Genomic DNA, 24,097 nt, shown 5'->3' on the forward strand with positions numbered 1-24,097 from the left:
GAGGGCAGTCAGGATAGTGTCTACAGCACACGAAATTAAAACCTTAATTGATATAACTGACATGCCACCCAATGCCTCACTGAGTCGACTTGTGATGAGTCGGGTGGTGAGCACCCACTCAGAGCTGTACGTTACATTGTGAGTTTTTATGTCACATTTATCTGGAAACCCTCATTATATCGGCACAGAACAGAATCTCTTTACTGTCATTTACACAGCTGTATGGCAGAGCTGGAATTCGAACTCTCAACCTTTCGATTGATAAACCAAAGCTCTCCCTACTAGGCTACCACTGTTCCTACTCTCACCCACAGGCTAAAGATAAAAGCTGAAGGACTTTTTTTATATGAGCAGTTAAAAAAAACATGAGCCTTATTTTGCATAAGTTGTTTTCATTAAAATAAGTCTACAATTTACTACATTTATTTACTATAATTATTAAGTAATTTTTGAAGATCTGAAAGAATTACGTGTGACAAATGTAAAAAACATATTTATTAAAACCCATTTAAAATATCCCAGGTTTTTTTGACCACTTACAGCCTGTAAACATTTCCACTGTGTAGCATTAGCAAGCTTAGCTTTGCATAAACTTAATTTGTTTACATAAACTTACTTTGTTTGTCTTGTAAAACATGTTGCATCAACAACTAATTGTTTTAATATTATAAATAACATCCAAAGAATCATGGTGAAATGAATTGTTAAAGCAATGTGATTCAAATGGTGATTCTTTTTGTCACTTTACTGCATAACAACATACTGAGGTTGGCCTGAGCCTTCTTACAGTAGCATAACAGCTGGCACAGATGTTAAAAGCTGGTTAAATATCCTCCTTATATCATGTTCGCATTCCACGTTCCTAATGGAATGGCAGGCGGGCATGATTCTGTAAATAACACCCTCTGCTGATCTCCATGGCTGGGGGACCTGTTTCAAAACTTTGATGCTTTCTCTTCGAGACTTTCACTATTGATTCAGACCTCACAGGACATGTACTATAATCATCTTATAATAAAAATATAAATCTGGCTTTAGCCGGACGGATTCAGCAGGATCTCTGTTAAGGTTTCTTTCTTCTATCTTGTATTTAAATGTTTATTTGAACTGGTTCTGAGAACACTTGTCATTTACATCACTAATTTGAATTAGCTTAAGATTTGCATAAGACGTATGGACGTAAGTTTGTTTAGCGTTTTTAAATAAGACAACTTTCAGCTTCATTCACCATAAACTGCAAGTTCTTCAAGAGTCTGAAGCTATAATATTAGTTCTTATTTCCTCAAAGAATTTCAGGTGTTTTAATGTTTTACAATTTTATGAAATAAGGTGACATTTTATTCAGCTCTGAAAATAGAATTATTGATTTTTTAGAGTAATCTGTGTAATTCTAGTTCATTCAGGAACACATCCATCAGGAGAAGGTTCATCAGGAACACATTCGGCTGGAACACATTAATCAGTGATGAATCTGTGGCTGTTAACCCTCCTGATTTTCACAGGTAAGTAAATAAGATTTGCATCAGATGAGCTCATAAAACGTTCATTTTATTCATGAAGAAATGATTTAGATCTTAATAGAAGAAAGTTACATGACATCCAGTCTTATCTAGCTTAGTTTGGTTTTGTTCAGTCCTTAATCGTACTGAATGTGTGGATTTCACTGTGTGGATTTGGCTGTCATCTGCATGTGGGAACTGATGCCATGTTAATGAATAAATCTTCCTAATTGTGATAGATGGCGGAAACCCGGAAGGTACTTTCGACAACGCCACCCCCGGGGGGTATAGGCCCCCGAGGGGAAAAGAGTTTATAATTACAAACGCCCCAAATTGATCACGGTTTCCAAAGTTCACAAGATACCCGCCCAATAGCAAACAAGTCCGTGCAATCAAGACAGAGACAGGGTTCTATTTCTAATCGTATACATATTTATTTACTTTCAAGCGTATTCACAATATATTCTTAAATCTTTTGTTAAAATGGTTACACCCAACCACACACACATATACTCACTTATTTACACACTACTGCGGGTATGGTTAGAGGTAAGCCCACCAGAATAACACATCAACATACCAAACATACAGAACAAACACCAATACTAGAAAATCAAAATAATAAAAGAAGAAAGGCAAGAGAGGGCTTACCAGCAGGAGGACCGTACTTACGGAGTGGGTTGAAAGGACCACACGTGATCTACACTGCACTGTACACCCAAGTGACGCTACACTACCATAAAGGTGAACTCTGGATACCCACCACCACTGGGTTGGCCCCCACTACTGATCGTCCCCAATCCTGCCAAAGAGAAAGAGAAAAGAAAACAGAAAATATGATTAACACTATACAGTACCCGCCGGGAATAGCTGAGCCCACGGGACCAGCAGTAGAGCAATTTACAAAACAGTGACAGCACACACACACGGTAAGCTATACACCCCAAGCAAATATCACATCCCCAAGAGGGCACAGCAAGGCACCAGTACCAACCCAGCAAGTCGTGAGGAACAAAGGTGAGGCCCACACAGGCCCTGAAAACCCGACCACTGCCCCACAGAATGTATATAGAAATCAAAAAGAAAATCAACCAAAGAAATCATAACCCAGAAAATAACTAAATAAATCAATCATCAAACAAAAAAAAATAAAATAAACCAAATCACAAAAACAACATACTCGATAACGAGTGGTTAATACCCACTTACCACCCCACACACCCTCACACATACACTAATTAAAGTTAACCCACACACGCTGCTGTTTGAAATGGCGGCACACGGCCCCTCCCAGTGGGATGCCGCCACAATCCAAAACAAGCAACAGCGTGGAAATATACTATAATAAAAGCACAATGAAAGCAGAACAACAGCCGGAGTGGAGCCCGACGATGCAAAGCTGGTTATAAATCCAATAGAGGAAAGATGAGAGCACCTGGCAGCCTGCAAGGAAACGAATATTTCCACATTAGCTGAGCCCATCAATAGTTACTCTTACTCATAGTAGCAGCAATATTAACAGTGGCACTACTTACCTAAAGTCCAATATTAATGTACACCAAACCCGAATACCCAGCTGGTCTCGGAGACAAAAGTCACGAGTATGGATCCTACGTGAAAGGGGGAAACATTAGCCGCGAAGCAATCCAAAACCATGCTAAACAAATACGTTGCCGGGCAACCACATACCAGAACGCGGGGAGAAAGCGAACTGAATAAACCACTGCAAAACACAGATAGAGCCCAAAGGAGCCACTTCAGAACGCAGGCCACCGAACGAAATTCCCTGAGAACAATGCAAGAAGCTAGCATTAGCAAATGGCAGCTAGCTTGCATTTCAACGCCAAAAAGAAGCAAATTAACGTACCTCCAGAGAGAAACGTGAAAATACCAACCGTTGCCTCCACAAAAGGATCGCTCGCGAACGAGCAATAACAGCAAAACCAATCCTGATGGCCAGGCGGAACTGCGTGAAACAGCCCGAGCTTGCTCCACTGGTCGTGTCCGCACCGTGAATTTAAAGACTATCGCTAACGCCGAACAACGAGCCAGCGTAATGACGTAACCAACGATGCGACACGGCTGCAGCACACTTAAAGGTACCGGAGCACCACCACAATCTACCCCCCACATCTTTTATCGTCGGCCCGACGATACCACATATACGTCCCCATATCCAAATTGAGGTAACATCAAAAATTTATAGTCGCCCCGCAAGGCAACCGATGCGGGTTGGAATGTTGCCCCGCAGTGGCCCGGGTGGTACGACGTGGCAATTGCTCACCCCGACAAGGGCTGCGACCTGGCGGCCGAATGGCCGACGGGCCCGCAGCCGAGCTACCAAAAGGGACATCCTGACTATTCTGACCCAGCCCCTCGCCTCCCCCTGGAGCACAACCTTGGGGGGCGTAAGGCCCAGCAGGAACATATGGGCCGGTGTTACCTACCGGCTCCCCAAGGAGAACGTCTTCCTCACTAGACAGCTCCCCTGAGTCAGTGGGAGTTGATTCTCCAGGTTGGGTCAACCCCAGGTGATTATCAGGGGCATGAGGCCCCACCAGTCCTTTCAGCATACTGCGATGCACGTGCTTCAGTTTTGTCGGGTCACCGACAGGGGCGATGGTATACACGGCCCCAGCTTCCAAAGGAGCACGCACAACCGTGTGTACCAAGGAGCTCCACCGGTCTTGGATTTTATTTCGACCCCGCACACTGAAGTCACGTACGTACACCAGCTGTCCTACTTTTAAAGCCGGGCTCCGCACCCGTGCATCATGCTTGTCTTTGCGGTATTCCGCCGTCGCTGCCAGACGTTCCCTAGCCCCATCGAATGCCACTTGAAGCCGAGTCTGATGTTCCTGTATCCAATCACACACTCTCCCCTGAGCCGGCGGCCGAACTCGGCCTAGCAGAAAGTCCACTGGCAGTTGCGGCTCCTGTCCAAACATTAGGAAGTGTGGCGATTCTCCTGTGGACTGATGCGGAGTGGTGTTATAACAGAATAGTACATGTGGCAAGCAAGTAGCCCAGTCGCGCTTACGAGAGACCGGCAGGGTACGCAGCAGATTGTGCAACGTACGGTTGAACCGTTCGCATTGCCCGTTCCCAGCCGGGTGGTACGGGGTTGTTCGCGACTTCTGGATCCCATACATACTACAAAGTTGTTGGATTAATATGCCCTCGAAACAGCGCCCCTGGTCGGAATGAAGCCGACCAGGGATACCAAACCTATAGAACCACTCCGTGATCAAGACCTGGGCAACGGTCGGGGCCCGCTGATCCCGTGTTGGAACTGCAATGGAGTACTTACTAAAGACGTCGGTGATTACCAAGACGTTCTCCACCCCACCCGTCGTAGGCTCCAGGACTGTAAAATCAACGGCTACTGTTTCATTAGGCCGAGATGCCAACAAATGGCCCATGAATGTGGAGGCTGGCGGAGCCGTCTCCTTAGCCACCTGGCACCTAGGGCACTCCTCACACCACTGGCGCACCTCTGCAAACATTCGTGGCCAGTAACACCGCTGCCGGACCAACTCAAGGGTCCGATTAGCCCCTTGGTGGCCATGCTGTTGATGGAGTTGTTGCAGGACCTCTGACCGCAAAACAGCTGGCAGAAGCAGCTGACGGCACTCCTCGCGACCACTGTGGTGCAGAACACGTCGATAAAGCACCCCTTCATTTTCGACTAACCGATCCCACTGGCGCAACAGGACGAGAGCCAAGGGCGAAAGGGTTTCCCTTTCTTCACGATTTGGCCGCCTACGATCCTTCCAAAAGACCAGGACCGACTGAATAATAGGGTCACTTGCCTGTAAAGCGCGCAAATCTGGGGAAGCATGGGATGGCAATACCGAGACCACCAACTGGGAAGCTGTAACGCGGTCTCCCCAAGCCGCTACCTGTTGCAGCAACCTGGGGACCGCCGTCCCTGAGGCCAGGTCACCTGCCCCCTCTCCATCAGGTTGGTATTGCCGCGAAAGCGCGTCGGCATTACGGTTGGACTTTCCTGATCGATATTTAAGTTCAAAATCGAACGAGGCTAACTGTGCAGCCCATCGATGTTCTACGGCCCCTAGCTTCGCAGAGGTGAGATGGCTCAAAGGGTTATTATCTGTGTAAACTAAGCACTTCTGCCCCAGGAGATACTCCCGGAATTTCTCTGTAATCGCCCACTTTAGGGCGAGAAACTCGAGTTTCATGGAGCTATAATTGCTCATGTTTCGCTCCGTCGGTCTCAAGGTCCTACTGGCGTACGCAACAGGCCGAACCTTGCCATCCACCTCCTGAGAAAGTACCGCACCTAAGCCCCTATAGCTTGCGTCTACTTCCAGGATGAATGGCCGGCTAAAGTCCGCATACGCCAGTACTGGTGCAGCGACGAGCTTATTTTTAAGCCCGTCGAAACTTACCTCACACTCCCCCGACCAGGCGTCCTGAAACTGCTGCCCTGAGGCCCGCCTGGATCGGCTCCCGCTTAATCCAGCTACCAACCGATGTAATGGGGCCGCCAATTTTGCAAAACCTTCGACGAAACGTCGATAATAGCTGGCAAAGCCAAGAAATGAGCGAAGCTCAGACACGTTGGTAGGTCGCCGCCATTTTAAAACTGCTTCCACCTTATCAGGGTCGGTGGAGACCCCCTGCTGGGAAATCACATGCCCCAAGTAACGAACCTCGGGTTTGAAAAACGCACACTTCCCCAGCTTGGCCTTCAGTCCCTCTGCCTGCAACCGGGTCAAAACCATCTCCAGGCGTTGTAGGTGTTGTGCTACGGTAGACGAAAAGATCACGATATCGTCAAGATACAGCAGAACAGACTGACACTGTTGGTCGCCGAACATACGTTGCATCAATCTTTGAAACGTGCCCGGCGCGTTGCAAAGCCCAAACGGCATTCTGTTCCATTCGAACAACCCGAACGGTGTACAAAATGCCGTCTTGGCCCGATCGCCCTCCGACACGGGGACTTGGTTGTACCCACTGGCCAAATCCATTGTGGAAAACCAGCGGGCACCCCCCAACATGTCCAACGTCTCCTCAATTCGAGGAAGAGGGAAGGCATCCTTCCGAGTCCTCGCATTTAACAAGCGATAATCCACGCAAAGCCGTAAGCTTCCATCCTTTTTCCTAACTAGAACCAGGGGAGAAGCAAATGGACTACTGCTCTCTCTTATGACCTTCGCCTGGAGAAGCTGGTTGATGTGAGTTTTCACAGCCTCGTAGTCGGAAGGAGCAAGGCGCCTATAGCGCTGTCGGACCGGGGTCTGATCTAACAGTGGGATATCGTGGGAAATTAAGGTAGTACACCCCAAATCTCCCTCATGGGCAGAGAAGACTGAGGAATACCTCAAAAGCAGTGCACGAACCTCTGCCTGTTCCTCGGCAGACAGGGGCGACAAATCCACAGCCCCAATTTGTTCCTCCACTGACAACGGGGCAGGCGACTGGGAACAAATAGTGGCAGTAACCGAATGAACCTCCACCACATCTCGTGGCAAACTAACAATGGACACAGTGCTCAGAAGTCCAAGCCTAGTACGGGGGTAGAGCAAAATGTCCGTACAACCAACGTTGACTACAGGGACCTGCACGGAACCACGCGTCACTTGCACAAGGGCTGGAGAAACCAGCAACCCCCCTGGCAATCCCCAATCTGCGGGCTCGAAAAGCGTGCCGAATCCAGAATGACACTCGGGACAGGTAGCCGGGATCAACTTCATAGTCCCCCCCGGAACCCGCCACGGCCTTCGACCCCCAACGTTCACAGTGCCACTGGTCCTGATCATAGGCTGGACTTCAGCCTGATGGCAGTGCTGCAACGCTCTCACCACCGGCTGTGGGGCTGTAGACACAGATGGAAGATCGAAAAGCGTGGGACCATGTTGCCCGAACAATTCCTGATAACACCTACTAATCACATTCATGCCAAGAACCCCTGGAATTTTAGCGGCCATGCCCCCCAAGGGGTCACGAACAACCAGAACACCGCAGTCACGCATACTTTTTCCACAGAGCTCGACATCTAGTTCCAAATAGCCCAAATATGGAATCTCTAGACCATTAGCGGCTCGAAGTTGTAACCAATGACATGATTGTAAACGCTCCTGCCCCAGAGGTTCAAAATGGGCCGAGAAGAAACTTTCAGTGATGGTCGACACCATAGACCCTGTGTCAATAAGACATGGAACATGAACCCCACCCATCAAGACAAGCAAATGTGGACAGTTGGAAAGTAAAGCATTAGCAACAGTAAGGGGATCAAACGCAATGCCTGAGCCAAGAAAAGCCCCCTCCGGACTGTGACTCTTCAGTCCGGCGGGCATCAGTTTTCCGATGGCTGATTGTGATGGGGAGGCCGCTGCTCAAGAGGCCTAAGGCCTCTATTAGGAGGGACTAGTGGGGGCCCCACCACTCGCTCCCCATCACAGTCCCCAGCATAGTGGCCTGATTGACGGCAGCGTCTGCAGATGATAGGTCCTTCCCGGGGAGATCGACCACGCCTCTGTGGCTCCCCCCGTGCAACCGCACCGTGAGAAAGACTCTGAAGCTGAGCCTGTTGTTGTTGCACCAACTCCATAAGCTTTGCCACGTCAGCCTGTAATTTTTCCATATCAGACCTTGTCGGGGGCCCACCGCGAGAATCACTACTCACGGAACAAGATGTACCAGGGACCCCGAAGACTCGATCGCTGGAGGGTAAAGAGCAACTACGCGGCCGTAGGGGTTCAGCCGAGCCCTCCCGTTCCCAACGAATTGCTTCCTTACGAACCTCAATCAACGTGGCCAACGGTTTAGTCCGGATGAAGCTTTTCAAGTCACGACGCAGAGCACCCTCGCTAACATGTTCCACAAACTGATCACGCAGAATAACATCTACATTAAGAATCCCCTCGGGCGCGCTCCGTCTAACCTTATCCATTAGGGTCATCAAGGCGATAGAAAACTCAAGAAGCGACTCCCCCTCTTGCTGTTTCCGAGAAAAGAATGCCTCCTGCAAGGCAACGTATGACTGTGGACAACCGTAAAGCTCCTGCAAGATGCCAAAAATAGTCTCCGGGTTTTCTTTTTCCTCCCTGGACCTATATCGAATCTCTTCCCGCGCCTCGCCCTCCAAATTATCAAAAAGAAAATAGGCTCTATCAATGGTAGACAAGCAACGAGCCCGCATACAGGCCTCCGCTTCCTCCTTCCACGCCTCGATACTTATGCCTACATTTCCCCTAAACACTGGGCACTTCTTTTCCCTAGGGATAAAGACTAAACGTTCGGTAGTGGATACCGTTGGAGCACTAGCCCTGGACGTACTCGCATCTATAGCTTGGTCAGAGCGAGCCGCCTTTAAGCGCTCATGTTCAGCTCTCAACTGGGCCAACTGGTCCCTAAGTTGTTGCGTTTCCTCCGACATGTTATACGAAGGCACCAAACAAATTTTTACGTATTCAAGAACTCACAAAAAATAACTGGGCAGAGCTCCACGGGACTACAGGCTCCCAGCACCGGCTGCTGTTCTGCTTCTAAAAGAAAAACTCACGCCACTCATTCAGCGATACTCATTCATTCAACCATATAACAACTTTATATTACAAACATGAAACAACAGATAACAGAACCAATGTCTCTGCTTTCATGCATATCCTGCCGACCAACGCCAAATTGTGATAGATGGCGGAAACCCGGAAGGTACTTTCGACAACGCCACCCCCGGGGGGTATAGGCCCCCGAGGGGAAAAGAGTTTATAATTACAAACGCCCCAAATTGATCACGGTTTCCAAAGTTCACAAGATACCCGCCCAATAGCAAACAAGTCCGTGCAATCAAGACAGAGACAGGGTTCTATTTCTAATCGTATACATATTTATTTACTTTCAAGCGTATTCACAATATATTCTTAAATCTTTTGTTAAAATGGTTACACCCAACCACACACACATATACTCACTTATTTACACACTACTGCGGGTATGGTTAGAGGTAAGCCCACCAGAATAACACATCAACATACCAAACATACAGAACAAACACCAATACTAGAAAATCAAAATAATAAAAGAAGAAAGGCAAGAGAGGGCTTACCAGCAGGAGGACCGTACTTACGGAGTGGGTTGAAAGGACCACACGTGATCTACACTGCACTGTACACCCAAGTGACGCTACACTACCATAAAGGTGAACTCTGGATACCCACCACCACTGGGTTGGCCCCCACTACTGATCGTCCCCAATCCTGCCAAAGAGAAAGAGAAAAGAAAACAGAAAATATGATTAACACTATACAGTACCCGCCGGGAATAGCTGAGCCCACGGGACCAGCAGTAGAGCAATTTACAAAACAGTGACAGCACACACACACGGTAAGCTATACACCCCAAGCAAATATCACATCCCCAAGAGGGCACAGCAAGGCACCAGTACCAACCCAGCAAGTCGTGAGGAACAAAGGTGAGGCCCACACAGGCCCTGAAAACCCGACCACTGCCCCACAGAATGTATATAGAAATCAAAAAGAAAATCAACCAAAGAAATCATAACCCAGAAAATAACTAAATAAATCAATCATCAAACAAAAAAAAATAAAATAAACCAAATCACAAAAACAACATACTCGATAACGAGTGGTTAATACCCACTTACCACCCCACACACCCTCACACATACACTAATTAAAGTTAACCCACACACGCTGCTGTTTGAAATGGCGGCACACGGCCCCTCCCAGTGGGATGCCGCCACAATCCAAAACAAGCAACAGCGTGGAAATATACTATAATAAAAGCACAATGAAAGCAGAACAACAGCCGGAGTGGAGCCCGACGATGCAAAGCTGGTTATAAATCCAATAGAGGAAAGATGAGAGCACCTGGCAGCCTGCAAGGAAACGAATATTTCCACATTAGCTGAGCCCATCAATAGTTACTCTTACTCATAGTAGCAGCAATATTAACAGTGGCACTACTTACCTAAAGTCCAATATTAATGTACACCAAACCCGAATACCCAGCTGGTCTCGGAGACAAAAGTCACGAGTATGGATCCTACGTGAAAGGGGGAAACATTAGCCGCGAAGCAATCCAAAACCATGCTAAACAAATACGTTGCCGGGCAACCACATACCAGAACGCGGGGAGAAAGCGAACTGAATAAACCACTGCAAAACACAGATAGAGCCCAAAGGAGCCACTTCAGAACGCAGGCCACCGAACGAAATTCCCTGAGAACAATGCAAGAAGCTAGCATTAGCAAATGGCAGCTAGCTTGCATTTCAACGCCAAAAAGAAGCAAATTAACGTACCTCCAGAGAGAAACGTGAAAATACCAACCGTTGCCTCCACAAAAGGATCGCTCGCGAACGAGCAATAACAGCAAAACCAATCCTGATGGCCAGGCGGAACTGCGTGAAACAGCCCGAGCTTGCTCCACTGGTCGTGTCCGCACCGTGAATTTAAAGACTATCGCTAACGCCGAACAACGAGCCAGCGTAATGACGTAACCAACGATGCGACACGGCTGCAGCACACTTAAAGGTACCGGAGCACCACCACATAATGGTAGTAAATAACAGAAGTGCCAGAACTGACCCCTGTGGAACACCATATTTACTTTGGTAGTTTTCTGAGCATTTAATCTCTATTCTTGTAGCAGTCAGTCTGAAAGGATTTGAACCAAGGGAGCATCAGTTCTTTAACACCCACTATAGTTTTAGCCTAAGATATGGGGGACAGTGGTAGCCTAGTGGGTATAGCTTTGGGCTATCAACCGGAAGATTGGCGGTTCAAAGGCCCTTAACCCTGTCTGCTCCAGGGGCGCCGTGCGATGGCTGACCCTGTGCTCTGACCCCAGCTTCCAAACAAGCTGTGATATGCGAAGAAAGAATTTCATTGTACTGTACTTGTGTATGTGTATATATGACAAATAAAGGATATCTTTAATAGAACAAGAAAAGAGACGGTTATCAGAGGATTTTAATAGATCATTAACTACCATATTACTACCATAGTTAATGTAGCTTCAGTACTGGAGTTGGGTCTAAATCCTGATTGAAATGCTTTATGAATATTTATTCTGTGTAGATAAGAGCATCGTTTTTGTGAAACTGCCAATGCTAATGAGGAATGTGATTGTATAACGTTGTTGGATAAGCCACTAACACTCATGCTGCTCAGAATAAATTCCTGCTTAGTAAGGGGATGAGGGACACTTTGACTTTGAAGTCGTATTTTTATTTTATCATCTTATCATTAAAGATATTAGAAAACGATTACTAGTACAGTCAGACAGTATTAAATTCTGTTCCAATTACATTTGTAATACGTTTTGATACTGTATCACTTTGTATTCTTTATTAAAGAGAAAACTGTAAAGATTTTTGCTTATATAAGGGCATGTTAATATTCAGGGCATCTTTCTGTGCTATCTGATGCACTTTCAGTGTAATGCGTTTCCATCTGAGCTATAATTTTGGTGCTGTTTGCTTTACAGCATGCATGTCGTTATTATACCATTAAAGAAGCATTTTCTCTCTAATCAATATAATTTTAACTATTTAACTGCCTGCTTGAGCTGTTCAGGCTCTGATAATTACATTGGTATTAATCCTAGTAGGTACTGCATTTACATTAATATCAGTGTGGTGGATAAACATTATTAGTTAAACAAATGAAGAGCTAGCGATCTGTGATTAAGTCAGTTTGTGAACAACAACAACAAGCTTGTCTGTGTCAATACCAAAGTTAATATTAAGTCTAAAGTATATTAACAGCAGTGAGTGGGTATTACATTAAAATCATTACATTATGAGCTACAGTATATACTCATAGATTCTGATATATACACTAATGCAATTTTTAGAGGATCCAGGTTATTTTCATAATGAATATTAAAATCTCTAACAATTAAAGCCAACTGATTAAATGAAATAGGAAAGAAAGTCAACAATAAAGTCAGCCATTTATGCAGTTTCTGGAGTTTCTAAAGGACTCGCTGATTTTACTTGACACACCTCACTAGTACATGGACTTCTAAAGATATGAGATTTAAACAGAAATTAAAACTTTGATAAAGAATTCTAATACTGTTCAAAACTTTATCTGGTCCACAGGAGTCGTCCCACTCGCTTCATGTCACTCTTATAGTTACTATCTAATCCAGCAGACGAAAACGTGGGCTAATGCCCGGGCTTACTGCCGTGACATGTACACCGACCTGGCTATCATCGAAAGTGCCGCTGACCTGCTCCAACTTCAAACCGAGGCTCAGAATAACCTTTTTAATTCCAGTGCCTGGGTCGGGCTGTACCTCGATATTAACAGTTGGCGCTGGTCTAACGGACTAGAACCATTAGGAAGCGTGGTCTTTTGGAGTTATAAACAACCCAACAACAATTACGGTAACCAAGAATGTAGTACTGTGACCTCATCAGGATGGGATGATAGGGCTTGTGACGAAAAACATCACTTTATCTGCTTCGATGGTGAGAAGTTTTATTTACTAAACTATATTTTCTGTACAAAAAGGAAAAAATAAAGCTTAAAGCTGAAGGTAAAAGAGGAGGTGGATGGATGCAATTAGGGAAACAATAAAGGAGCTATTAATAAGCCTCAAACAGAAGGCAGAAGGTTCACTGGAGAAATGCCACCTACGTATATCCATAAGTGTAGGATGATGGCAAAATTACATCCATAATACAGTCTACTTCCTCGGCTGCTCCCGATCATAATCTGCATTAATTTGGCACAGTTTTTATGCCGGATGCCCTTCCTGACACAACCCTCCTTAATTATCCGGGCTTGGGACCGACACTACAATGCACTGGTTTATGCATCCTAGCGGCTCGGTACTATAGGACAATTCAGTGTCTCCAATTAGCCTGGCTGCATGTTTTTGGACTGTGGGAGGAAACCGGAGCACCCGGAGGAAACCCACGCGGACACAGGGAGAACATGCAAACTCCGCCTGGGGATCGGACCCAGGACCTTCTTGTTGTGAGGCGACAGTGCTACCCACTTAGCCACCGTGCCGCCCAATGAATCCACAATACCTTAAGATAGGCAAAAGGTCAAGGGGTGTTAATACTTTCTGAATTCAGTGTACGTGTTAAAGAAAATGTGTAGTAGTCTACTAAAAGGGTACCGTCCTTAAAAAGCTCGGCAATCAGTTAAAAAATACGAAAACAGAAAATGCGCATTGTGTTTTTTATAAATATTTTGTACGTTTGATTATGAAGAAACTACAGTTCTAATCTGCACAACTTAAATACGATTTAAATACTTAAGATTTAAATACTAATTATTTTTTTAATTCTCACAGCCGGAAAGATCAGTAACGACCGCTTTATTCACTACACTGTTAAAAAGAACTGGTCTGAATCTCTGCGCTACTGCAGGCAGTACCACACTGACCTGGCCAGCCCAAAAGAGTCGACAGAAGAATCCTATTTAGTGTCACTAATTACTGGATACACCTGGATCGGTCTGTTCAGAAACACCTGGAAGTGGGTGGACAACACAAACATGTCCACAACATCTACCATGTGGATGTCTGGACAACCTGATAACGACTATTTAAATGAAAATTGTGGTTTTATCACTTATAGTAAATATCAAGATGGAAAGTGCTCAGACCTGAAGGCTTTCTTCTGTCACAAACGTGAGTTATAATTTATTCAGTTTAAGGTTCTCACCTAAATGTACATATTTTACATACATATATGATCATGATTTATTTGTATTTGTGTGCAGTTTTGATGAAACGACAGACCATTAGGTTAAAGATCGAATCGGATCAGGATGTGAACGTTCCTGCAGTCAAAGACGCACTCTTGGAAAAGGTATTTTTGTTTATTAACACAATCCAGCTCGTAACGTACAATATACTTTCATTCCAGCAATAAGAACCCAAGTCTCTAATGCACAGAGTCACTGCTGAATTTAGCTACACGCGTCATGGCATGGTGTGGTCCTCATGACAAAGGCACAAGGTGAAACACAGCACCGGGATGCAGGACACGTAACCAAGACAGTCGTTCTCAAGACAGTGGTTAGAAATAAAGTGTCTTGCTGGTTCTGGGTGTTCCAATGTCGATGTTGTAAACTGTTGTATCTCTGACGCTGCTCTAGCACTGTAGATATTTATTGTTGTTGATTTTTGATGTAGATGTTTGATCGTTGATGTTTTAGATACTTGATTTGGGTCTTTTATGCTGTATTTAAACAACAAAACTCAAAATAAACAAACACAAAAAAACCCACCAGCACAAAGCCCAGACATATACGAAACACCTACTTAAAAATATTACAATACCACCAACAACCAACCCAAATAATAAGCAATATACAGTCCATAAGCAAACCCAGTCCATCGCAGGGCACACACATAAACACATACACACACATTCACCTATAGGGCAATCCAGGACCTTCTTGCTGTGAGGCGACAGTGCTACCCACCGAGCCACCAGTCCAAAAACAAGACTTCACTGACAAGAAGTTAATAACACTAGTGTGAGTATTTCTTGACAAGACAACCAACGTTAAATACAAACAACAAGGGAAATCACCAACAAGAATGGATAAACAAACAACTCAACTTAGGTGTAAATGCTAATTGTTAAATGTTAATCGTGTATATTATTACTGTTACTAACATGCAGGGTGACTGGAAGTAATAATCTAAACTAGTACTGAGAGAAGATACAGTAGAAAAATACAAACCACTATGGAAACCAAATGACAATGGAAGGTTTAATGCTAAAACATGGAACTGAAGGGCGGAGGCTTTTTGAAGCACTTTAATGATGATAATGATGATGATTATGGGTTTCAGGTGTTAGTACTCTGCTGAGCAGGAACTCGAAACAGTGGGTTGCTGGAAAATGTAGTTCATGAGCCCCCAAAACAACGATCTCTCTTTATTATTTATTTACTAATAAAAGTTGTTTTTATTTGTTTTGTTTTTCAGCTCCTGCTGAAGCTACGAGAGTTTGGAATCACAATGGGTCTCACGATAACTTTTGTAAAGCAACCGGTTAAAGCAGACCCTGGCCTCGTACCACCCGTGGGCAATTGAAAATCAGACGTAAATAAATGTAAAACACACACGCAATACGACAGGATTGTTTAGATTTGTTTCAATTTGCAGACGTTTATGTGTGTGCACATCCATGACTCTTCTTCTTCTTCTTCTTTCGGCTTTTTTCCCTTTTTCAGGGGTCGCCACAGCGAGTCATCCTCATGATCGCTCATTGATTTGGCACAATTTTTACGCCGGATGCCCTTCCTGACACAACCCTCCCTAATTTATCCGGGCTTGGGACCGGCACTACAATGCACTAGTGCATCTAGCGGCTAGGTATCTATAGGACAATTCAGTGTTTCCAATTAACCTGGTGGCATGTTTTTGGACTGTGGGAGGAAACCGGAGTACCCGGAGGAAACCCACGCGGACCCGGGGAGAACATGCAAACTCCGCACAGAAAGGACCCGGACTGCCCCACCTGGGGATTGAACCCAGGACCTTCTTGTTGTGAGGTGACAGTGCTACCCACTAAGCCACCGTGCCGCCCTGTGTGCACATCCATGACTGGCGCGGTAAAAATCAGCTTCGGGATCCAAAGAGAAAATCCAACAATAACAAATGACAAATGATCAGTAGCACTTTGTGTAACGTTAATTTAAAAACCTGCACATTTTGTTCACAATTGTTTACGAGAAAGTTGCTTAAACGGTGAAATAATGTTGATGTTTTTACTCGGTCTGCTTCTCATTTTCATAGCCTGATTGTAACATCGACTCAACAGTAACAGCTTATCAAAACTGTACAATTTACAAAGAGATACAACTCATACTGAGCAGAATTAAGTTCAACCTGTTGGTCCGGCCCTCCACAACAGTCCCAGTTTTTTATTTAATCGCCCACCTCTGAGTTAAAGTGATCAACTAGACAAACATTTTAGATCTTTTTAGATTCTATAGAAACATTTTATTTTATTTTTATCATGTACATTTGAATTGCAGCTAAGTTATTTATTGTGTTAGATTATCAATGTTTTAGATGATTGATTTAGATATTTGGTGCTGTTAAGGTTGTACATTGTTGTGATGAAGTTTTAGATCTTTGATGTAATCTGTGATGCTGCTGGATACTTTACGTAGATCACTGATGTTTTACATCTTTGACATGGATCTCTTTTGATGTGGATCTTTTATGCTGTAGATCTTTGATCTTGTTATGTTTACTTTAGTAAGACCTACCTTTTAACTGGGTGACCCCAAACCCACTGTAACATTGATCCAAAAAATGAAAGAATGAATAAAATGTGCTTTACTCTTGACGTAGTTCTGGGATTTTATTAGTGTATGATGCACCATCCAGGGTATTAACATATTATTAATTAGTTCCTCAGTCCAGCTTCTGGTTCCACATGCTGAATGATCTGTGTAAACAGCAAACATTCGTCCATTTTACTGCTGAGGATTGAACACACTGTACCTTAAATCTAGATAATGTGAGTATCTGCACTTTTGAAACAAAAAATCTTAAAGAAAGAGCTTCATACACAAAGAAAGCATTTAAATTGTAGTAATATACAATCAATATACAACGATTTAATTATATTATTTTATAATCATTTATACAATATTATCATACAGCAAAATAAATTCCACAATAATCTGTCAATCTTAATAATAAGCATGTTAAACACACCAACACTGATGCTAAAGTCTCGTATTAAAATATTCAAATGTTAAAATATTAAAACATGAATGAATTATTATTATTACAGAATATTATTAATGCTTTAGTGTTCAGTATAGATCATGATGTGCTGCAAAAACTCTGTTCACCACAATGTACCATCATCTCTATTATCTACCAAATTATAGTTATTAATTTATTATTTCTCAAAATTATAAAGAGCTTTAAAAAGTTTAAGATTTAAACCCTACAGAAATAATTTTACATTTATAATCTACCGCTAATAGAATTTATTGTTAAAATCAAACACAACAAAGTATTAAAATAAGCAGCAATAAAATGTGCCAGCTGCGTAATGACAGCAGCATTTCACACTCGAGCACAACCAACAGCGTCGTTAATATTTGAACACACTCTTAAGTACTGTAGCGTTTAGAAATACAACTATTATTAAAAGCTTAAAGAAATTAAAGTGAATGTAGAAAATCTGAAAGCTGATTTCCAGTGAGCACTAAAACTTTAACAAGGAATTACAGGATTTATTCAGGAACAGTTATTCGATCACTACTGCTTGCAATCTATAAAAGTAAGTAACTGTAAGTTTTTTATTCCTCCCCCAAATATTTCAGTTTGTTTTTCTGTTAAATTGTACAGATTATAGATCAGAATAAAGGTGGAAACTGTTCTGAAACCATGTCGACTTTCTACATCTACGATAGCTGAAGTGATTCATCACCTGCTTTTAAACTGCACTGCATTTTGACATCACAACACAGTTTAACTAAACTAATTTCTAAAAATGAATAATAGGAGGACGTATAAATGTTTCTGGTGCCCCGTGTGAGGATACAGAACCAGGATACGATTGTGAAAAATGAAGTTGCTCTGTATATAGGCTCTGTCCTGATGTCCCTGGTTGTTGGCGGCTAGATTAACATTTACAAGCTGATTTCATCATCATCATCATCATCATCATCATCATCCATGAACAGGAAGTCCTCGTCGTTGATGCTGGCAATGCTTGGGGTGATTTGTGTGCCCCTAGGTGCAGCAGCGTATGAACTGCCATGTGTTGAACTGTATGGAGCCGCAGGTGGAGTTTTGTATGTAGTCCCAGGTCTAATGTTGTATGTAGCCTCAGGTCTAATGTTGTTTGTAAATGCAGGTGTAGCGCTGTATGTAGCTGCAGGTGTAGTTTTGTATTTGTATGTAGGTGCAGGTGCATCGCTGTATGTCGCCGTAGGTGTCGTTTTGTATTTGTATGTATCCGAAGGTCTAATGTTGTATGTAGCTGCAGGTGTAGCTCTGTATGTAGCTGCGGGTGTAGCACTGTATGTAGCTGCGGGTGTAGCGTTGTTTGTAGCTGCCGGTGTAGCTCTGTATGTAGCTGCGGGTGTAGCATTGTTTGTAGCTGCAGGTCTAATGTTGTATGTAGCCTCAGGTCTAATGTTGTTTGTAAATGCAGGTGTAGCGCTGTATGTAGCTGCAGGTGTAGTTTTGTATTTGTATGTAGGTGCAGGTGCATCGCTGTATGTCGCCGTAGGTGTCGTTTTGTATTTGTATGTATCCGAAGGTCTAATGTTGTATGTAGCTGCAGGTGTAGCACTGTATGTAGCTGCGGGTGTAGCACTGTATGTAGCTGCGGGTGTAGCGTTGTTTGTAGCTGCCGGTGTAGCTCTGTATGTAGCTGCGGGTGTAGCACTGTATGTAGCTGCGGGTGTAGCGTTGTTTGTAGCTGCCGGTGTAGCTCTGTATGTAGCTGCGGGTGTAGCATTGTTTGTAGCTGCAGGTCTAATGTTGTATGTAGCCGCAGGTGTAGCGTTATATGTAGACGCAGATGTAGCGTTGTATGTAGCTGCAGGTGTAGCTCTGTATGTAGCTGCGGGTGTAGCGTTGTTTGTAGCTGCAGGCCTAATGTTGTATGTAGCCGCAGGTGTAGCGTTATATGTAGACGCAGATGTAGCGTTGTATGTAGCTGAAGGTGTAGGTGTAGCGTTGTATGTAGGCACAGGTGCAGTGCTGTATGTAGCGGGGGGTATAGCGTTGTATGTAGCTGAAGGTGTAGGTGTAGCGTTGTATGTAGGCACAGGTGCAGTGCTGTATGTAGCGGGGGGTATAGCGTTGTATGTTGTCCCAGGTCTTATGTTGTATGTAGCTGCAGGTGAATCGCTGTATGTAACCGTAGGTGTAGCATTGTATGTAGCCACAAGTCTAAAGTTTTTTGTAGCTGCAGGTGTAGCTCTGTTTGTAGCTGTCGGTGTAGCGCTGTATGTAGCTGCTGGTGTAGCTCTGTATGTAGCTGCTGGTGTAGCGTTGTATGTAGAGGTGTATTTAGTGCTAGGTGTAAAATTACATGCGGCACGATGTGTGGCGTTAAACATGACACTGGGCGTGGCACCAAGTGTACCATGGTTGTTTGTGGACTTGGATAGATCATAGAGCGGGCGTGGTACATCTAAGCCCCGTCCCTGGTAATCCCAGCAATTGTCTTGACCACACCCATTCGGGCTATTTTGGTCCATGACACCGAGGACCTCTCCCATCATGGAGGGCCCGAGGTCGATGTGGAAGGACAGGATGGATTCGGCGTGCTTCATCCCTCCAGCGGGGTGCGTCGACACCTCCAGAGGATCGCCGGCTTCCCCGAAACATCCGTCCTGATCGTCACTAGATAAGCTCCACCTCTCGTGTCCGTTTGTTCCTGAGAGACTAGATGAGGAACCTCTCGGCGGGTGGAGACCTGCCTCCGTATCACAGGGAAGTAGGACGCCGCCGTTAGTTTCCAGCGTCTGACCTGTTGAGTCGCGGTTCTTCTCCAGCACTGAGCGTTTGCTACCCCGAAATTTGCGTGGCAACCCGCCGTTCTTATTCTGCTCCGACTGCACCTGAGCGTGGGGTTCGGTCGGCGCACTGAGAAAAGACGTGTCCCCGAAGGCATCGCCGCCACGCCCGATGTGCATCGTGTGTCTGAAATCGGCGAGCGGCGCGCTAATCATCTGGGCCGACAGGTCAACGCGAGAGCGCCGTTTCGACCCTGACTTCAGGATGGGCATGATAACAGCTTGCTAGCGTGTATTAGCACAAACACACCACTGTTAGACTTACTAATGGCACACAAACTCTTACAAAGTGAAGTCAGGAAACATCAGTGTCCATTTTTTAAAGAAAATTTTGTTAAAGTGCTAATGCTAATATGAGGCTTCCAAAATGTCCAGGAAGTGATGTCATAATGACAAAGAATGATCCTGCAGATCCCGAGGAGAACCTGTAAAGAAATGCAAAAAAAAAAGTTGTTTAAAAAATTGAAAATCACAGGTTTAATATACACGACGTGGCCAAAAGTATGTGGGCGCCACTACTGACAGGTAGATTCTGCTATATTTGCTACTATATACATTAAACATGCATAGAAAAAAATAAAAAAGAAAGAATAAAAAAATTAAAAAGAAAGAATAAAAATGAAAGAATAAAAAAATAAAAAATAAAACAAAAATAAAAAAGAAGGAATAAAAAAATAAAAAAGAAAGAATAAAAAAGAAAGAATAAAAAAGAAAGAATAAAAAATGAAAAAAGGAAGAATAATAAAAAAAGAATAAAAAAAGAAACAATAAAAAAGAAACAATAAAAAAAGAAAGAATAAAAAAGAAAGAATAAAAAAAGAAAGAATAAAAAAGTAAAAATAAAGAATAAAAATAAAAAAGAAAGAATACAAATGAAAGAATAAAAAAGAAAGAATAAAAAAATTTAAAAAAGATTAAAAAAGAATAAAAAAGAAAGAATAAAAAAGTTAAAAGAAAGAATAAAAATAAAAAAGAAATAAAAAAGAAAGAATAAAAAAGTAAAAAGAAAGAATAAAAATAAAAAAGAAAGAATAAAAATAAAAAAGAAAGAATACAAATAAAAGAATAAAAAAGAAAGAATAAAAAAGTAAAAAAGAAAGAATAAAAAAGAAAGAATAAAAAAGAAAGAATAAAAAAGTAAAAAGAAAGAATAAAAAGAAAAAAGAAATAAAAAAGAAAGAATAAAAAAAGAAAGAATAAATAAAAAAGAAAGAATAAAAAAGAAAGAATGCTCTAGAAGGTGATGAGATCGTTCACATGCTGAGATCTTTCTGCTCATTTATTCTAGTCCACCCCCTGAACCCCCCAGCGTGGGTCTGTGTGTGCTTACAGTTGGACACATTTACGCTGGAACAATGGAACCAGTTAGGAACCAGTAAAGCTCTGAGAGAATGACGCTTCACACTGAACACTCATCCATTCACGAGCATGTAGAGACTGAGAGGAGGACGTAATGAATACGTAAATAAATGAGTGAACGTCGACACTAATACACAGTGTACACACTTCATTCACTTTCACAAGCAGGTCGGGGGGTCGGGGTCGGCCTGGCACCACGTGGGTGACGGTGGGTACCAGGGGGAAGGGACACCCCCACACGTCGGTAGGGAATGAGGCCCTTTATTGTGACGGGGGTAAATCCAAGATCTCTCTCTTGATTGAATACCTGGCAACCCTACTCTAACCTGTCTTATTTATACATGTAAAATAATGTATAAGGGAGACTATTTGGCCAGTGTGTATCGTGTGTATGTGTGTGTGTATGTAGGTGTGTATGTGTATTGTGTATGTGTGTGTATTGTGTGTATTTGTATGTATGTGTGTGTTGTGTGTATGTGAGAGCACTGTCTGTATAGTGTATGTACTGTATATTGTGTGTGTGTGCACTGAATGTGTGTGAATGTACCTGTATGTGTGTATTGTATGTGTGTGTGTATATTATATACATGTGTGTGTATAGTATGTGTATGTGTGTATAGTGTATGCACAGTATATTGTGTGTATGTGTGCATTGTGTGTGTATGTCTGTAATGTGTGTGTGTGTGTGTGTGTGTGTGTGTTACTGAATGCTGAATCAGGAGTTTTATTAGATCTGATAATCCTCTTATTTCTAAATCACTCTACTGAGGTCATCACCAACACTCATCACCAATCACGGTATAACCCATCATCCATCCATCCATCCATCCATACATCCATCCATCCAGTTATTTATCCAGTTGTATGGATCCAGTCAGTGAATGAATGAATGGATGAATGAAAGCGGTGCAGATGCTTTATGAGTTTATAACTTCGATCTTCTGTATGAGTGTAAAATTATTATTCAGCTCAGATTATTATCTGTAGCTCATTCCTGTACACTAAACTACCATCCAGCCACGCCCACCTATCACCTGAGTGACGTCATGCGTCTCACCTGGGGCAAACTACTTTACTTTACTCTGTTGCATAAGACTGCATAAACAACCCTGTACACACACACACAATGTAGCTCTGGACACTATAACAATAACACACACACACACACAGTACAGCTTGGTGCACGTCACACGTTAAACACACACTACAATAGAACACGAAAACAAGGTCTGATCTTACCGTCTGATGACTGATCACACCCACATTCAGTCCGATGTGCCATACAAACTCCTGTCCGAGATCTGAGACTCGAACCTCGTCATGAAAATCAAATTCTGAACTTTGTAAAAGTAACCAGAGAAAGTTTAAGCCCCGTCCCGCAGTGTGTGTGTGTGCGCGTAGATCACAGCGCGGAGCAGCACTGCGCATGCGCACACATGTTTTCTATTGACTCGACTGTATTCGGTACTGTAGAGTGTATTCAGGTGACTGATGATACGCATGCGCACTACGCTCTCATTGTTAAACCGCTGAATCAGGACCTACTTATTTATGTATATTATTAATAATTTAAGTGTATAATGTATTTAATGTTGTGTTTTTATAATGTGCTTTAGTTCTGCATTTTAATTTTGTTTTATTTATCTTACATCATTTTTACACGAATTTATCCTACTTTATATAATATGTATATATACACACCGATCAGTTATTCCATTAAAACCACCTCATTTCTACACTCACTGTCCATTTTATCAGCTCCACTTACCATATAGAAGCACTTTGTAGTTCTACAATTACTGACTGTAGTCCATCTGTTTCTCTACATACCTTTTTAGCCTGCTTTCACCCTGTTCTTCAATGGTCAGGACCCCCACAGGACCACCACAGAGCAGGTATTATTTAGGTGGTGGATCATTCTCAGCACTGCAGTGACACTGACATGGTGCTGGTGTGTTAGTGTGTGTTGTGTAGCGCTGCTGGAGTTTTTAAATACCGAGTCCACTCACTGTCCACTCTATTAGACACTCCTACCTCCTAAAGTCAGAGACGATCACTCATCTATTGCTGCTGTCTGAGTCGGTCATCTTAAAGACCTTTATCAGTGGTCAAAGGACGCTGCCCATGGGGCACTGTTGGCTGGATATTTTTGGCTGGTGGACCATTCTCAGTCCAGAAAAACTCCAGCAGCGCTGCTGTGTCTGATCCACTCATACCAGCACAACACACACTAACACACCACCACCATGTCAGTGTCACTGCAGTGCTGAGAATGATCCACCACCTAAATAATACCTGCTCTGTAAAGGGGCTAACAAATCATGTAGAGAAACAGATGGACTACAGTCAGTAATTGTAGAACGACAAAGTGCTTCTATATGGTAAGTGAGCGTAGAAACAAGGAGGTGGTTTTAATGTTATGGCTGATCGGTGTATTTGATTTTATACACCTCTCCAGGTTTGATTTGCCGCCCCAAAGTAAACAAAACAGTAAACTGGTTATAATACTGGTTTATAAAGCAGGAATAATACATTTGTGCTGTACCGAAATCATACCGATGGCATCAGAATTGTGACATCACAAGACAACATACACATCAGTGTAGTTCAGCAGTTCGTTGTGTGCATCAAGAACAAACAAACAAAATATAACATCTTCATGAATGAGCACCAGTGATTTCATCAAACCAACATCTCACCCAGTG

The 24,097-nt window shown here is 43.3% G+C and overlaps 1 protein-coding gene across 3 annotated transcripts in view; it reads left to right on the forward strand.

Moving 5' to 3' along the window:
• Positions 1-24,097, forward strand: part of rpl38 (ribosomal protein L38) — a 302,538-nt gene that overhangs the window by 190,728 nt on the left and 87,713 nt on the right. The gene's annotated exons all lie outside the window — the stretch shown is intronic.

Source organism: Trichomycterus rosablanca, chromosome 10 (genome assembly GCF_030014385.1).
Source record: "Trichomycterus rosablanca isolate fTriRos1 chromosome 10, fTriRos1.hap1, whole genome shotgun sequence".
NCBI lineage: Eukaryota > Metazoa > Chordata > Actinopteri > Siluriformes > Trichomycteridae > Trichomycterus > Trichomycterus rosablanca.